Raw genomic sequence first — 18,658 nt, forward strand, 5'->3', positions numbered from 1 at the left:
CCAAACAATTGTTGTGACTGCATACTGCAAATCTGTCAGAAACTTGAAATAAGATGAATTTGTCTTAGCAATGTAAATCAAACTACTTAATGAATGCACAACATCTTCCATATTTTTTTTTTGTTAAAAGGGAACTTAGATTAAACAAAGAGGATTACAAAACAGTAGCCGTTGCCGATGCTCTTGCGAAGTTCTCTGCTAAAGATGATGGCTCTAATTATGGAGAGTTTATTTGGAATGATGTTCCCTCTTTTGTTGAATATCTTTGTAACTTAGACTCTTCTTATTGTACCTTAACCTCGATGGTTTGTAACGATCTTTCCCCCGACCCCCCTCCATGAATTATGTTATTGGCTTGTTCAATTACATAATCTATACGTACTACCTGCATGTCAACAAAAAAATACATGTAAGCAAATTAATCACCTTATAAGCAGATTACAAATATTAATCACGTGATTTAGAGATTAGCAAGGAAGGAACCAGAGTTGGTTATTTGACTTCACAACTATGAAGTTGAACTTTTTTATTTTACGCAAAACTTAAATATTAATTTTTTAATATCGTAGCTTTATACTATGAAAACTATGAACAATCAGGTGAAATCAACATGCAAACAAACTAAAAAGTTTAAACTTTAGTAGCAATGTAGCGCCTTTGAGATCCAAAATTTATATGAAATTGAACCATTGATTTTCAAAGCACAATAAAACGGAGGCGGATGGAATGTTTGTCTTCAATGTACATTTCAGATGACCATGGAGAATTAAGGACGAGTGATATAAAATGTGTTTGACTTTAGAGAGTTACAATATTGATTTTGTATTTGCTCGGTTCTCTTATTTCTCTATGAGGAGGTATTTATATAAACTCAGTGAGCAACTGAAAAGTCACCACTAATACACTTCATTATGCAAATTCATTGTATCATAATTTCACTAATAAACTTAATTATGATAATTGATTGTGTCATAAATTATACATACCAACTCATAGTCTCTTACTATTCCTAATAAAATGTAAAGAAAAATAACATAAAATGTGGCACTTAAAATTGCTTAACATGACACACGTCAAATAATAAACTACTCATCTTGCCTTAATATATTGTATAGATACTAATAGTTAAATCATTTATCATACTACATTTCAAAAAAACAATTAATTTGGAATAAATTTATAGGATAATTAAACAATAAAAGTGAAATGGGAAAGATCTCGTTTAAATTCACCATGAACACAAAATTATAAATATAATTATTTTCGTTTTACTTACTAAATATATTGCTAAACAATGCATTTTTTTTTTTACAAAACCTTATCCTTTACATGAAATAATTTCATGAACTAAATACATGGTATTACTACCCTTTTAAAATTCTATTATTAGTGTTTAATTTATTGAAGTATTTGCAGAATTTATTTGTAAATTACTTAAATTAAATTAAATATTTTCTTTTACATATATTTTATAATTTTCAAAACCTTATCGTTTACGTGAAATAATTTCATGAACTAAATACACGGTATTACTACCCTTTTAAAGTTCTATTATTAGTGTTTAATTTCACTTAAGTATTTACAGAATTTGTTTGTAAATTACTTAAATTAAATAAATATTTTCATTTCCATTTATTTATATTTTCCTAGGAAAATATTTTATATGATCTTTAATACTCATTTGTCGATTAATTAGTTCTGTAAAACATCTTCTATATATAACAAAGTTATAGTAATAACAATAGTGAATTAGTGTCTTTTAAAAAAAGAGTAGTGAATTAGTGACAATACATTTTTTTTGTTTTCAACTTCATTTATTCTTCTTTGTTCTTAATTTCTTATGTATTCAGTTTTTCTTATTTCGAATACATATAATACTACTCCATATGAAATATCTTGAAATTATTAACTTATAGTTAATGCGTATTTTTTTTATTGTAGTTTTGTTTTGAGTTAATTAAGTTTAAAGCTAATGGAATATGGATGGATTTTTAAAGGAAATAAGTGAATTAAATTAATGCAATATAATAATAAATTGATAATCCATGTTATATTAGTTTGCCAAGTCACATTGTTATTGTATACGCGACTTTTTTTCATCCTATGTGGCATTATTTACGTGACATTTTTAGGCTAGCCTTTTAATAATATTTCATAGATTCCTTTATTTACTTCTCCCTCTACAAATATCTTTCTACAAATTCTCTCTTTAATTCGAGCTTTTACTATCAACAATGTCGATCATCACCTCCATTATTGCTAGCTTGATCATGATTCCATGTCTTCACATGGTATCAGAGCAGGACTAGTTTATGTCTCTTGATCTTTGTGCTTCCGCAATTCCGTTTTCGTTCATTTTCACAAAAATCCTAAAAATTAGTTTTTTGTAGATTTGTTCGATTTTTGCTCTGAATTTCATCGATTTCTTACTTATATCGAAATCATTCATCAATCTCTTCTCATACTCTTGTCAATTCTTGACGAATTGCTTTGATTTCGAGCAATTCCTACATTTTTCCTAAATCAAAATCGCAAAACCCTAAAAATTAGGATCGATCTCTTTGATTTTGTTTTCTTCTTGATTTCTTTCAATTCGGCCAATCGTCTTATGGAATATTAATTCTCTCACTATAATTAACGTTTCTCATCTTCAATTTCAATTCGTTTCAAGAAAACCTCAATATTAATTGTTTTTCTTCACATTCTGTCACGATGTCGGAAAACGTTGAACTAGAATACAGTAATGCTTATGATGAGCCTTTATTCCTTTCTCAGTCAGATTACTCAGGCATGAAATTTCTTGAGACTACATTCAATGGTCAGAATTATCAACATCGAAGCAGAGGTATGCTTCTTGTGCTTGGATCAAAGAACAATCAAGGTTTCATTGACGGCACAATACCGAAACCAGATGCTTATTCATCAAGGCTCAAGCAGTGAAGTCGATGTGATACAATGGTGAGATGCTGGATTGTGAACACGATCGCGCCTGGAATCAAGAAGGCTTACATATCTGCAAAGTCAGCTGCTTTGTTGTGGACTGAGATTTGTGAAAGGTTTGGTCAATCTAATGGACCTTTTCTTTTTCCAGTTAAAGAAGAAGATTAGGAATATATCACATGATAATGACTCTGTTGCTGAATATTTTACTAAACTCAAGTGACGATGGGATGATGTCGATGAGATTGAGGAATTTCCTGATTGTGATCGTGGTGCCTTAGATAAGTGCACGTGTAATATACTTAAAAAGATAATGGATTTAGCTTCTAGGGAGAAAGTGATCACCTTCTAAATGGGGTAAAATGGCTCATATGAGAATTTAAGGTCTAATATTCTGAGTATCGATCTCATACCTAATATCAACAAAGCTTACTCCATTTTTAAACAAGTGGAGAGTCATAAGAACATCTCAAACATTTTGCAAACTAGTCAAGATGCCAGTGTTTTGGCTGCTATGAAGTCACACAATGCAAGGCCTGGTGGGAGTCAAGGTGCTCAGCGGAACTGGAATAACCAAAACCCTTGGAATGTTGGAAGTCAAGCTAATCAGAATCCTTGGAATGTCTGGAAGAAGGATGGCAACAAGAGGCAGAAATATAGTGAAAGATGGTGTACCTCCTGTAATAAAGGTGGCCATACTGTGAAGACCGGCTTCATTCTACATCCTGAGATGAAAGTCAGCTATCAAGCAAGGAGAGCCAATTCACAGAAAAAGGATGGCAACAAGAGGCAGAAATTTGATACACCCATTGACTTTCCTTCTGAGAGTTCAGTCAAAGGTGCATTAATGGCTGGCAGTTTTGGAAGAGGCCAGGAGCAACCCAGAGTTGATCCAGCCCTTGTTACTGCAATTTATCATCAAGTTATGCAGGCTGTTTCCAACAATCAAGATAGACATCTGAACTATTCATCTGCATCTGTCAATTTTGCAGGTATAATTATAACAACTAATGTGATTTCAAATTCACCTAGTTCAAATCAAGTAGAATAGATCTTAGACACAGGTGCTACAGATCAAATGAATGCTCAAAGATAACTATTTATTAACTTGAGATTTCTACCTAAACCAATCTTGATAGGATTACCTGATGGTACTACAAAACTAGTAGAGTATACTGGTGATATTAAATTAAACCCAAGGATTTTCCTTTCTGGAGTCTTATTTTGTAATATTTCGGAAAAAAATAGCGAAAATTATATACACAAACTTGTTATACGGACGTATCATATTGCCTAAGACATATCATATACTAGTCTTATATATGAGATATTTTGAATAGATAAACTTGTTACCTTCTTAGATATGTATTACATTACTTAGCACCTAAGTTTTCATAAGATGACAAAGTAAACTTGAGTACGTACTACATAAGTGCATAGCAAATGCATTTATCCATTTCATTAATCATCACGTAGCTAGGAGATAGGATAGACATGGAGGATATCAATTAGTATTTGTAAACCGCCTCATGAAGGTTATAAATACACCCCAGTTCACCATTATTTTTTTATGGAACTCAAACAGACGAGACCAAGATAAAAATAGAAAGGGGTTTGAGTGCTTATTAATATGAATAGAATTATGAGAGAGGTGCTTCATAAATAAGGTATGATTTCAGGACCCTTCATCGATATAAGTAATTGTTTACCTTGAAATAAGAGATTAGAAATAATCTGTTTATATTAGTTATATTGTTAATTTCATCTTATGATTATTATACTGCTCACAATTTATATTAGTTACCGTCTTATGAATATATGACTGTGATAATGTTGTTGTTGTCATATTGAAGAAATAGAGTAGCAAAAAACAGAGTAACAATATTACCTTGAATGAGTTGCAAATGGATTGAATGAAATAGCAAGAAAGATTTCAAGAGGATTCAATCACAAATTACCCAGAAACTTTGAGAAAAAGGTTTAAGAGAGATTTAGGGTTTGAGTGATAAGAAGAAATAAGGAAATAATGAATGAAATAGGGAGTATGAATCCCGTTATAACCCGGGTACTGTAGCTACTTACTCGATCAAGTGACTTGGTTACTCGATCGAGTAGCCTCTACTCGATCGAGTTGGGGTTGCTCGATCGGGTTTTCGTTGGCAGATCCAACGATTTCAATCAAGTGACCCAACTACTAGATCGAATAAGGTTTACTCGATCGTGTAGGCACTCGTACTCGGTCGAATAAGATTAAAACAAGTCGGAGATTACGAATTCGGTTAACGGTTCTTGCAAAACAACTCGTTCCGAGTCCAGGATATACTTGGAACTCGTCATTGATTATTTCTATCCGATTACTATCCATTAACACTAACTCGTATGTAACACGATTATCTCAACCGAACACTACATATACTATTCTACCATGTATCAAACAATTTACAATGTATTCCAACCATGACATATTTCAACTCACATGTATATATATAACAACAACATTATTCCACTTTTACTTACGCATATCCAAATTCTATCATCCAACATGTGATTACAATTTATTAAACATTCCATTCGATAAAATCAAGTATCACTTACTACTCATACTTGCTCTATTGTTTGACATATCACAACAATCCGACGATCACCAGATACAATTCACATTGTTACACTTATTCACATGGGTATACAAAATCATTTACCTGTTAATTTCCACATCACCACATACAATTCACTTGTATTTCATTATTACTGTCAAATTATCAGATATTCTTATGCAAACTTCCCACAAATCCGCCATTCTTTATGTTTTTTTATCATACACACACGCATTCCCAATTACGTGACACGGCTGTCGCAACCCTATCAGAAAAAAAACCACCCGGTCTCTATAAAATGTAGTAGAGGCAGTCGGGTATCGTATCCACGGGGAGATGGGAATTCTGTATGCTAAACTAGGTCTTCCTAGGTAACCGTTTCTTGGGGGTTGATTGTTTGATTCTAAACTACGGAGATATAAAGAAATGGAACAGTAAAGAAACAAGCAATAAGTTCTAATAAAATTACCAGGAAGAAAGAAACGGCTAGGACAGTCGAGTCACCATGGTTTTCTAGGGATCCAATCTAGGGTCAAAGGTCGGCATAAACTCGGTCTGCAGGGTAGTGAAAAGGTCATTCCGGTCTGCTTTTTGCCCTAAAACATTACTAACTTTGCTTCCGCCCTCATTAGAATGTCCCAATGTTCACTACGGATCTTACCCCTCCCAATATTCCGATCTAGGTCAAGGTGTATCAAATAAACTAGCTAAATGGGTCGACTCAAGCAGCTAATTGCTATTAATTGCGGTGATTAACAACACAAACCTAATTTTAGCCAAGCCTAATCACCTAATCATAACCTCCCTAATTACCATGGCTCCCCTATGTCCTAGCATTAGGGAATTAGCTACGCATAATGAAAATTGAGAAAATAACAATAACGACTAAAACAATTAACTTGAACATGATAATAAAGTGGTAAATTATGGACCCTAATACTAGAAATTAACTATTAAAGAAAACTTTAACTAAAGTAATAGAGAAAAGAGTTGACAAAAACAAGAACAATTGCAATAATTAATAATTGAAATTAAGGAAGGAAAATACCCAATACAATGAATTCCAAAAGCTAGAGTTTTAGGTCTAAGGAGTCAAGAGCCAAAGAGAGAGGGAAGAGAGATCGTTTTGCCCGCCGTCGTCCTCTTATTTATTCTAAGGTAAAACTAAAATATCCAAAAGGTAAATGTAAAAGATTACGTAGAAATATTCTACCGTCAAAACCTCTCGATCGAGTAAAAGCAAACTACTCGATCGAGCATAATAGAGGTCAGATCCCTCGATCGAGCAAAGCAGGTACTCGATCGAAGAACTCTTCATACGGCCCTCTCGATCGAGCATATAGATCATCTCGATCAAGAGTTCTCAGCACAGCAAGGTACTCGATCGACCAGTTTCAGCAGTCAACTTAGTCGATCGAGCTAACTACCACTATGTCAGCACGAATGAACTCAAAACACCTTCCGAAGCCACTTCACGCATCCCTAGGTGATAAATTCTAGGCTCCAATTCTTCTATCTCCAAAACGCATGCAAATGTGACAGGTTCAAGCTTGATTTAGCTCACTTCAGGTCCAAACTTGCAAGTAACGCCAAACAAAACAAAGTAGACTATTCGGGGGAATTTGTAGCTAGCTGCTACATAAATAACATAGAAATGCGTGTAAATATAGGATAAAAACCCTATATAAAATGCACGCATCAAACTTCCCCAAACCAAACTTTTGCTTGTCCCCAAGCAAATTATAAATGCAACTAAAAACAACTAGTGGAACGGGACCAGCTTACCAGATACAAATTGTCTACCTAGACCAATTTAATATAACAAATTAACAAAGTAGCAATGGGTCAAATGCAAACGTGTTAAATCAATGTTTAAAACTACTGAACCGTCGACCTTTCAAGACTCATATGTATCGGACTCTCATGAGTCGCTCAACACACAGATCAAGCACAATGTCAGTATAATTTTGTAAGAGAGAAAAAAATAAAGCCACTCACCTAACTTCGACCTATAAGAACATGCATGCAACTTAACATGAAACCGATTTCTACCGACCGTACATATGCATTCCAACCAATCAGGACCAAGACACACATCGAGGACTTACATATAATGTGAGGTAAGGTAATTGGGTCAGAAAGGGGTAAAACGATTTGGATAAGTGGAGGTAAAGTCAAGCTAGTACAACCGTAACCAAATAATGAACTCATTCCCCTTCACTGCTCAATATACTAGACATAAAATCGTGCCATTGTGGCAAAACATCACTCACACCATCAAAAGAGTCCCCATGAAACATAATGATAAGCATGAGAGTCATATTCAGCAATCCTTTTCATATGATTCATTTTTTCTTCTCTTCTTCTTTCAACTTTCTTTCATCATTTTTTTTTCATTTTTTTTAATCTTTTCCATTTCACTTTTTCCTTTTATTCTCCTCATCTTCTTAATTCAAGACAGAATACCAAATTGATAATCACAACATACCCAAAATAACTGCTAAACTAGCTTGACTAGGGTAGGCTAAATTTAGGATCGTAGTTAAATAATGGGTCAAAACATGTCAATTTGGCTATGTGAGGCTCATGGGTAGAAATGAAAGAAGGGGTCGTAAGTTACCTCTCCACATGTGTCGCCGCCACGAACCCGAATGTATACAGGTACTAAGAAAAGAGTGTCATGTTTGTGCAATTTGATGTTACATGTGTTATAAGGAGTACTACTCACATCCTAAATGAAACCGGTCATGAATGACACCAGTTTATCAAGCTCTAAATCTTAGAATGTATATGTAGTTTGCCAATATTAGAGTCAAGTCTATTCGTTCAGCTGAGTTTAAACAAAAACTCGTAGATTATGCAAATAACTATGCCAATAGAAATGTTAAAAATCGCAAGGCAAAGGTAAACAGACTAAATGTAGCATAAAAGTCTCACTGTTCCGACTCAACCTATATGCAAAAATAAACGTGAATTTTTTTTGATAATTTTTAAAAATTTTAATTTTTATGAGATTTTTGAAATTTGAAATTAAAATAAACAATGCATGCAACAATAAAACGTGCAAACTGAAATGCAATAAAAACAATATGCAGACACAGATATGAATTCATATACCCTCCCCAAACCAAACCGTACAATGCCCTCATTGTACCCAAAAATAAGGAAAGGAAATGCAAACTGAAAAGAAGAGTTTAGCCTCGGAAAACTCAAAAGATAATGCAAAGTAAGGACCTCCCCAAACCAGCCAGCAACAAGGGAGGTCGTAAATAGCCCCATAACAACATCGCATGATGCGAGGAAAGACAAGCGAACTCGATCGAAGGAACAAAGTACTCGATCGAGTAGAATGGGACTGCGGAAGTGTTCGATCGAGTGAGGGAAGTGTTGGAATATGTGTCCTCCGACAATAATGCGATCACAACTGTCGATCATGATGATCACATGTTTAAGTCTCATTCTAAGAATACAATTGGGAAGTAATATTTTACTGTCAACTGGTCCACACATATCGGTAATGATTGGCTAACTAGAGTTTGACATTACTGTCGTGCGATGGTGGTGATCAGTTGATCCCCTTAGGTCATACCTAAAGGGTAACACTCTTAATTGATTATTTAATTGATTGTATGACGATATGGGTTGATTAAGTTACTTAAAATTGACGGACGATTTTGGAAGTAATATTTACGTGTCTCATTATAATTTGATTAAATAAGATACGGTCTAAGTGATCGAATTGTTTTATTACTTAGATGAAATTATTGTTTAAGGAAACAATAACATTTGAATGAATAATTTATTATAAATACAAGATGTTGTGATTTATAATTGGTAAATTATTTTGGTACAAGTAATTATGAATTACTAAGTCGATTTTGTATATGACGTATTTTATTAATGCGTTGATTTTTAATATGTTAAAAATACATAATAATTTTACATGACATGTGACATGTGACAAATTGACAAAGATAAAATGGAATCCATTTTATCTTAATATGGACCGAAATAATGGGGTGATTTAGGATTAATATTATGTTGATTTATTAAGTGGAAAACATAATCATTCTTCCTAAACCTAGCCATGCAAACCTAGTGCCTCTTGTGAAGAGCACCTTGCTCATGCATTGGCCCTCTTAACCCCTCCCCCTACCCGGTTTTATGAAGAGAAAATCATGAGTTTTTCTCTATAATTTTTACCATATACACTACTTGAATACTAGTGTATTATTCATTCATTCATCCATCAAAAATAGAGTTTTTAGAGAGATAAAATTCTTCTTCCTTCTCCTTCTCTTAACCGAAATAAAGAGAAGAAAATAAAGATTTTTGGGTCAATTTTATTTAAATTAATATTGTTCTAGTATTAATAATATTAATTTTATTAAGTAGTTACCTTGGGTATTATTCCTTGGGAGGGATTCTATACTTGAATCCTTGTTCATCCATTTTAGGAAGCTCAAGAACAAGTGAGTAGGAGAACTCACTTGTGCCCAAATAATCTGAAATCTTCAATGTAAGATGATGATTTCTTCCTTATTCTTATTATTGTTTGCATGCATAAGATCAATATTTAATTTTATGACTAAATTAAATCATCACATATATGAATATGTTAAATAATGAGATATAGATTTCTAACAAGAAGTATCAAGAGCCTTAGGTTGTTTGCATGCAAATCGGTTATAGTTTTTCCGAGTTATACGATTAACATATAAAACTTATAAATTTGTGTTATTATGATATATCACGAAATAAATTATGCATGTTAAAGTTTATGGTCCTAAAATGTATTTAGGATTTTTGGTTAATTTATGGATTTTTTATTGTTCATTTTATATAATAATGGCATTAAAATTTGATTTTATGATAAAAATGTCATTTTCGGACTAAAATTATCTAAAGTTTGAATTTTCCAGTGGTTTTTGGATATGTTTTCACATATATTAGTTTTAGATGACCTGTAAATTTTCAGAATTTTTGGAGTTTTTATGCTCGAAATATGGATTTTTCATGATAAAAATCGAATTTAAATGAATAATAGGTTAATATGAGAAATATTTCGAATCTGGTCATATAAATTTATTATGTTGTCATATGCAATGTTACAAGATGTGTGTAAAATAATAGACTATAATGAAGTCTTTATGCATGATTTATGAATTTTTGATGAAAAATAGCATAAATAGTGACTTTAATTAGTGAATAATTGCTAAAACATACTTCATGACTAAGGAAAAACGTCACATGTTGCATTTTATTACCCATTTCAGATCTAAAATTTAAAAGTTGATAAATATAATTTTTCTCATATTTTTATGATAATATTTGATAAATCCGATAAACCGCAACATTGTTTTTCCCGATAAATTTCGAAATTTTTAACCTAAGTTTTTGAACATTATGAGTGTCATGGTATTTTTCCAGAATGTTCATGAGTTTAAATTTCAAATTTCAAATTTATTTGAAATTTTTATGATTTATTTGAAGTTTATGGCATTTTATTGTAATTTTGAGTCCATTAATGAACAATTTTAAGAAATATAAGTTAACTATCGTCAAATAGTTAGTGGAGACTAATTTTGAGTCCTAAGTTGGTTAGGGTAATTAACTTGTGCATAAATATGATTTTATGTAATTTATTGTGATTTTAAAAGGTTGAATCACGCAAATCCGTAAAAACCGATTAATATACGATATTGGCTCCTTAAAGGCGATTTAGCATAAAATTGGGCATGTTATTACATATTATAATGCTGCATTTTATTTATAATTGTCATAATTTTATTTTATGTAATTTTTACTTAGTATGACCTTAGTTTTTAATTGGTATTACCCGAAATGTATGGGAATATTGATTCGGTTGTAATTTATTGTGATCTCGTATCACCGTTTTGTAATTTAATAGATTTATTTTATTTTAATTACAAATGTATAATAGGAAATTATGTAATTTGTTATGTAATTTATTTATTTCGGAGTTCCTTGAAGACGATGTCACTCAAGAAGGCGATACATAAAGACGGTGTTACCTCGAGATGCGTGCCAAAACCGAAGTTCTAGAGACCAATGGAGTTGGTTTCCGAATATGTAATAGTTAATTAGATTTTCTATTTTAGGAAGGCCATACTAGGATTTAATTTATGCTTTGCATTTTATTTATATGTTGCATGCATCGCTAAATCGCCATAACTAAAACATGCATTGTCATTTTAATCGAGTTTATCGACCGTGTCAATTAGAATTATCGTAGTTCACCGCTTTAGTCCACTTAAAACGTGATAGATAATAAATTGACATGACCTCTCGCTAAAAATAATCAATTGAGATATAGCCTTACCAAAAAGTAGAAACCATGAAAACCTATTTCGTGAGGGAGTGCACTCGGCCACACCGGGGTACAAATCTTGTTACGTAGGGGAAGTGGGTGATAAATGTCTATCCACCGAATTCATGTTGATGAGGGTTTCATCGGCCACACCGTTCCCAAGTTAATGTGGGTTTGGATCATGGACACATTTATTCGAAATTTGGATTGAACTCAACAAAAGTTTTTGATAAGGGTTTTATCGGCCACACAGTGCCCTTATCGGATGTGTTTTGGGCTAAAGATAAATGTTAATGTAATTTTATCCGAGCAAGAGTTCTAAAAGTAGAATCGATTAAAGAGTTAATCCACCGAGTTATATTGATAAGGGTTTCATCGGCCACACCGTACCCAAGTTAATATGAATTTGGGTCTTGGAATCATTTATCTAAGTTGGGTAGAGGTCACTAAATAAATGCAATAAAACTTGTTTAAATTAAAATTTTTACGAGTATTATTATTTTGAAAACGACATGTTTTATTCCTTCTATATTTTGTTTTGTAGACTGCTTTTATTTCTCATAACAAATGGCCACTCCAAACACCAACGCCACACCTCTCACTAATACTTCATGGCTCCGATCCTTCATGGATCAATGTAAACTTGAAAAGAATGGGTCAAATTTCTCCGATTGGGATGCCCAACTCAAACTAGCCGCCCAAGGTGATGACAAGCTTCGTTACCTCACCGAGGCCTATCCACCCGAACCTAATGCTAGGTCGAGTGCCGCTACTAGGGAAGCATATAAGGATTACCACAAGAAGTCCGCCGCAATGAAAAATGTGTTGATCTTTGCGATGGAGGCGGATCTCCAAAGGAGAGCCTTTAAGATGGGCACCGCTAATGAAATCTATTCCAAGCTTGTGACAATGTTTACACAAACTCCGCGGATCGTCCAATATGAGGCGGCCGCGGCATTCTTTGATCTCGACTTCAAAGAGGGCCAAAAGGTTAGCCCTCACGTGCTCAAGTTAATGGAGCTCGTCGAGACCTTAAAGATTCAAAAGGTTGAAATCCCCAAAGAACTCATTGTAGATAGGATTCTACACTCTTTATCCAAAGTCAAAGCGTATGTTCAATTCCGGGTGAATTTTAACATACAAGACAAGGACGCGTCTCTTGAAGAGTTGCACAAGTTACTTGTGCAAGCCGAAAGAGACATGGGGTTAAATGTTAACCCACCTAAGGATGTGCTTAACATAAGCACCAAAAGCAAGAGGAAGTTCAAGAAGAATGGGAAGAAGGGTAAGAAGCAAGCTCCCACTTTCACCAAAGCTAAGACTTATGAAGCTAGCACTTCCAAGATCAAGAAGGGTCCTCTAGATAAATGCCATTATTGTAATGGTGTTGGACATTGGAAAAGAAATTGTTCCAAATATCTTGGTGACATTAAAGCTGGAAAGATCACTCCAGTAGGTAAATGACTATCCTTTCTTTTATATTTCTAATTCAACTATGGTATTGTGATACAAAGTTGTGATAATGTATCCCCTTTTAATTGTAAATAGGGCCTCCACCAAGCAAGGACAAGGGAAAAGAAAAGCAAGCTTGAGAAAACATCAAGAAGCTAGGAGTAGCTTCCATGAAGCTTGGCTTTTTATTGTCTTATTTTAATTTATGTTTCGGATTTTTAGAACCTTTTCATTTCCGTGTTCGACATGGAAATGTTTAATCCTTTCTAAAAACAATTGTTGTATTTTGGATTATGGTGGCTTGGTTTGCAACCCAAGTCACCCGTTTTATCGTATTTTATCCTTGTTCTAAAAATTCGTCTATATATGCTTGCACATAGAAACATATGATCACCCACTTAAAGTGATTTAATAGACAACTATAATGATGGGATTCATTATATGTCCACAAGTTTAAGGCTTGTGTATGATCAATTATAAAGTGATATTGAGTTGATGAACTCTCTTAAAGGAATGTCAATCACCAAGTACACTTATCAAATCTAAAACAATTAGTCAACCTATGAGATAGTCCTCCTTATACTTCAAAAATCATTATTTGTGTCTCATATGCTATCTTTGAATCTCTAGTGTATTCATTCTAAAGATAGAGTGGGAGAAAATGAAGACACAAAGAACACCAAGCAAAATTTGTGTACTTGTGTAAATGAGATCTACGCAAGAAAGAATGATTTATATACCTATACAGATAGTATACTCGAATAGATGAGATCTATGGTCTCGAATAGATGATATCTACATGAGAAAAGAGACCAAGTGAAGCAATCAAAAGAATATGTTCTCAAGATAACTACACGAGGAGACCAAAAGAAAGTTTTGGAATAAGAATGACTAAAGTAAAGTCTTAACAAGAGTTTTGACTAGTTTATGAACAACATTTGACCAATAGTTTCAATATTGGTATTTACTTAAGAGCCTAAATAAATCAAAGTTGCATCCTAGAAAATAAATGAGATTTATGACTAAAAATTGCAAAGATTGATATACCGATATCCACAAGAGCTAAGTTAAGTATTAACCACGCTAATGTCATTACTTAACCTCATTATGAAAATGAAATGGTTAAACCTCCTTCCGAAAAGGGTATTTTGAGAAGGACGTGTATTTAATATAATCCACATTTAAATAATGACATTGCTACGCATCATTACAAAATGAATGAGTTAGAGATTAAAATCTCTTTCCATAAGGTTAAGATTGAAACCTTTTTCAAAATAGGTATTTTGAAAGGATATGATGGGAACATATATGGTTTTATCTTAATAACTTAGCAAAGAAAAATATATTTCAATTCTTGAAATGTTTCGATTGAGTAGTCAATTGCGAAACATGTAGAATTAAGTGGGAGTTGGAAATTATCATGTGAAGACATGGAATTTAGTGGGAGCAATAATCTTGTAAAAGTTTATAACTCATTATTCATTGAGAATGATGAGCTAATACTTTCTTTCACAAAGAAGTATTTGAGTTTTCAATTCTGGATGAAAATGGACTATGATGAATCCAATCACATCATGAGATGTTGGATAGGTATTGAGATATACACATCGAATCAACGAGAAACGTAGGTTATTCATGTCAATGAAAATGGAATTGCCATTAGCAGTCATGGTCGTTAATTGAACCTAAGAATGGTTGATCACATGATTATTAGTTACTAATGTTTTCGTCATTAGAATAATCATGCACATGTCCAATAATGAATCATATGCATAAGAGCATGATGAATCATTGGCAAGCCATAGAAGAATCGTCATGAATTCTCGAGGAGAATCCGATGAGCAATTTCAGTGTTGGACAGAACACTCTGTTATGTGTCAAGAGGTTGCACATATTAAAGTTCGACCACGCGTAAGGATTTATGAAAATCCTAAGCTTTTCAAGCTAAAAGGAGAAATAAGAAGTTAGGAAAGATACTTAGTTGAAGTAAGAAGTTACTCAAAACTAATATTTTCTAATATGATAGGACTTGTGAGAAGTGCTAGGCTAATCATCTTGACAATTGTTGCAAGACTCTACAAAACATATACCTAGTGCATTGTGAGTTGGTAGAACACTTGACCAGAGCAAGTTATATCATCCACCACAAATTCGTTGGTTGTGTGATAAACAACCAGAAAGTTCTTTCAAGATAAAGAACCCAAACCGAGGTTGGGAACCTATATGTGTACTTGGTAAGGTTCATGATATAAGAGATAACATGAATGTAAAGGAAAATGCGATAAAAGAAGTTTGAACACATGGACACATGGTATGTTAAACTTCTATTGCAATCAACTAGTATTTACTCACTTACGATATGCATCACAAGGTTGTAATATGGTATTGACTACCCGAATGTGATATCGACATTTGTCGTTTGAGTTATTATTAACTCACCTTATACTTTGTTACGTCCAAACGGGTTGTAGAGACAATTGGACCCCGTTAAAGTGAACATGGATTAGCATTGTATTCGCCCATAGTTACTTACATGAGGTGACGTCTCGAAGTGACTAGAATGTGATGCGATTGATGGCAAGTTCAAGTGCCATGGAGTCATATGAGAATGACTAGTCGATCACATAGGCAGACTGTTAGGAACACTTTGTCGGGCCTTATGATCGCTTATAGTGTTCTGGCAAATTTATATAGCCTGGTCGTGGCGAGAGCTACTATAGTATTCTAATGAGTCGGTTCTTTTGACTAAAGACTATTCACCTAAGATGGCACAGTTTCAGATTAACTTTGATTTGTGTTACTACGACCTTCGTAAATGGGGTCAAATGGGCATATTTTGTGTTATGATGGCTGTGGCTAGTCGAAGGGAATGAGTGCGATAGGAATTGTCCACCCCTAGTCAGGGTTATAACAATATCTCAAGGCCACTCGAGGAGTAATGAACTGGAAATGCGTGGCCACGCTCGGAAGATATCTATGGTAGATAAATCCGGTCAATCAGTTATTCTCCAGATCGAGGAAACCACTCTCGATATGATCACTTGCAAGTACGACCTGAAAGACACCTTACATTGAGTGGGAGATAGTAATAGGACAAGAGAATTGGTGACGCACACTTGTCGAGGACAAGTGGGAGATTGTTGGAATATGTGTCCTCCGACAATAATGCGATCACAAATGTCGATCATGATGATCACATGTTTAAGTCTCATTCTAAGAATACAATTGGGAAGTAATATTTTACTGTCAACTGGTCCACACATATCGGTAATGATTGGCTGACTAGAGTTTGACATTACTGTCGTGCGACGGTGGTGATCAGTTGATCCCCTTAGGTCATACCTAAAGGGTAACACTCTTAATTGATTATTTAATTGATTGTATGACGATACGGGTTGATTAAATTACTTAAAATTGACGGACGATTTTGGAAGTAATATTTACGTGTCTCATTATAATTTGATTAAATAAGATACGGTCTAAGTGATCGAATTGTTTTATTACTTAGATGAAATTATTGTTTAAGGAAACAATAGCATTTGAATGAATAATTTATTATAAATACAAGATGTTGTGATTTATAATTGGTAAATTATTTTGGTACAAGTAATTATGAATTACTAAGTCGATTTTGTATATGACGTATTTTATTAATGCGTTTATTTTTAATATGTTAAAAATACATAACAATTTTACATGACATGTGACAAATTGACAAAGATAAAATGGAATCCATTTTATCTTAATATGGACCAAAATAATGGGGTGATTTAGGATTAATATTATGTTGATTTATTAAGTGGAAAACATAATCATTCTTCCTAAACCTAGCCATGCAAACCTAGTGCCTCTTGTGAAGAGCACCTTGCTCATGCATTGGCCCTCTTAACCCCTCCCCCTACCCGGTTTTATGAAGAGAAAACCATGGGTTTTTCTCTATAATTTTTACCATATACACTACTTGAATACTAGTGTATTATTCATTCATTCATCCATCAAAAATAGAGTTTTTAGAGAGATAAAAATTCTTCTTCGTTCTCCTTCTCTTAACCGAAATAAAGAGAACAAAATAAAGATTTTTGGGTCAATTTTATTTAAATTAATATTGTTCTAATATTAATAATATTAATTTTATTAAGTAGTTACCTTGGGTATTATTCCTTGGGAGGGATTCTATACTTGAATCCTTGTTCATCCATTTTAGGAAGCTCAAGAACAAGTGAGTAGGAGAACTCACTTGTGCCCAAATAATCCGAAAACTTCAATGTAAGATGATGATTTCTTCCTTATTCTTATTATTGTTTGCATGCATAAGATCAATATTTAATTTTATGACTACATTAAATCATCACATATATGAATATGTTAAGTAATGAGATATAGATTTCTAACAGGAAGTACTCAATCGAGAGGTCATCTTCTAGGGGTGCTCGATCGAGAAAGGAAAGTGCTCGATCAAGAAAGGAAAATACTCGATCGAGAGAGCAAAATGCTCGATCGAGAGCCCCCTATGCACGAGCTCCTAGGCGTCATCGAGGCACCTGAGAACACGCAATAAACGACCTACAGAACTAACAAACAAGTCTAAACATTCCAGTCTATCGCCTGAAAAAGTAGCAACTAAAGCACACGAAACTAACTAAATGTTTTAAGCAAATCACAATAAATTACAAGCCGGGTTGCCTCCCGGATAGCGCAGGTTTAAGAGGTCCCGCACGACCTTTTGGATTAAATTATCTTGCTCATCTAGATGGTTGAAGTAGAACACTTCAACATTGCCAACAAAATCATCTGCTTCATAGAAATGCTTCACATGATGGCCATTCACTTTAAATCTTCTGCCCTCGGGATGCTCTAACTCAACGGACCCAAACTTGGTGACACCAGTTACTGTATAAGGGCCACTCCACTTGGACTTCAGCTTACCAGGAATGTAATACCCCGTATTTTGATAATATTTTGTATGAATAATTTATGTAATTCAACTAGTTAATTAATGGCATTTCTAATAATAGTTGCGGATAAGACGTTAATTAATCATAAAATGAGTAAGCAAGTTGGTAATTGGGCTTAGCTAATAATAGGGCCTTGGCCCGTGTGCTATAATTGTAGGAATAGATTTTAATGGCTTAGTACGAGTAGTAGTCGGGAATTATTTCGAGATTTAATAATAATATTAATAAGGAGAATAATAAAATAAGTAAAGGTAATATTAATTATAATATTAATAATCCTAGTAATATTAGTAATAAATTAGTAAAGGGAGTATATGGTTATCCTAGTTATGAAAAGACTAAAATATAATTTGTAATAGTAATAATAGTTGTAGTAGTTGTAATAA

Source organism: Silene latifolia, chromosome 2, assembly GCF_048544455.1.
Source record: "Silene latifolia isolate original U9 population chromosome 2, ASM4854445v1, whole genome shotgun sequence".
Lineage (NCBI taxonomy): Eukaryota > Viridiplantae > Streptophyta > Magnoliopsida > Caryophyllales > Caryophyllaceae > Silene > Silene latifolia.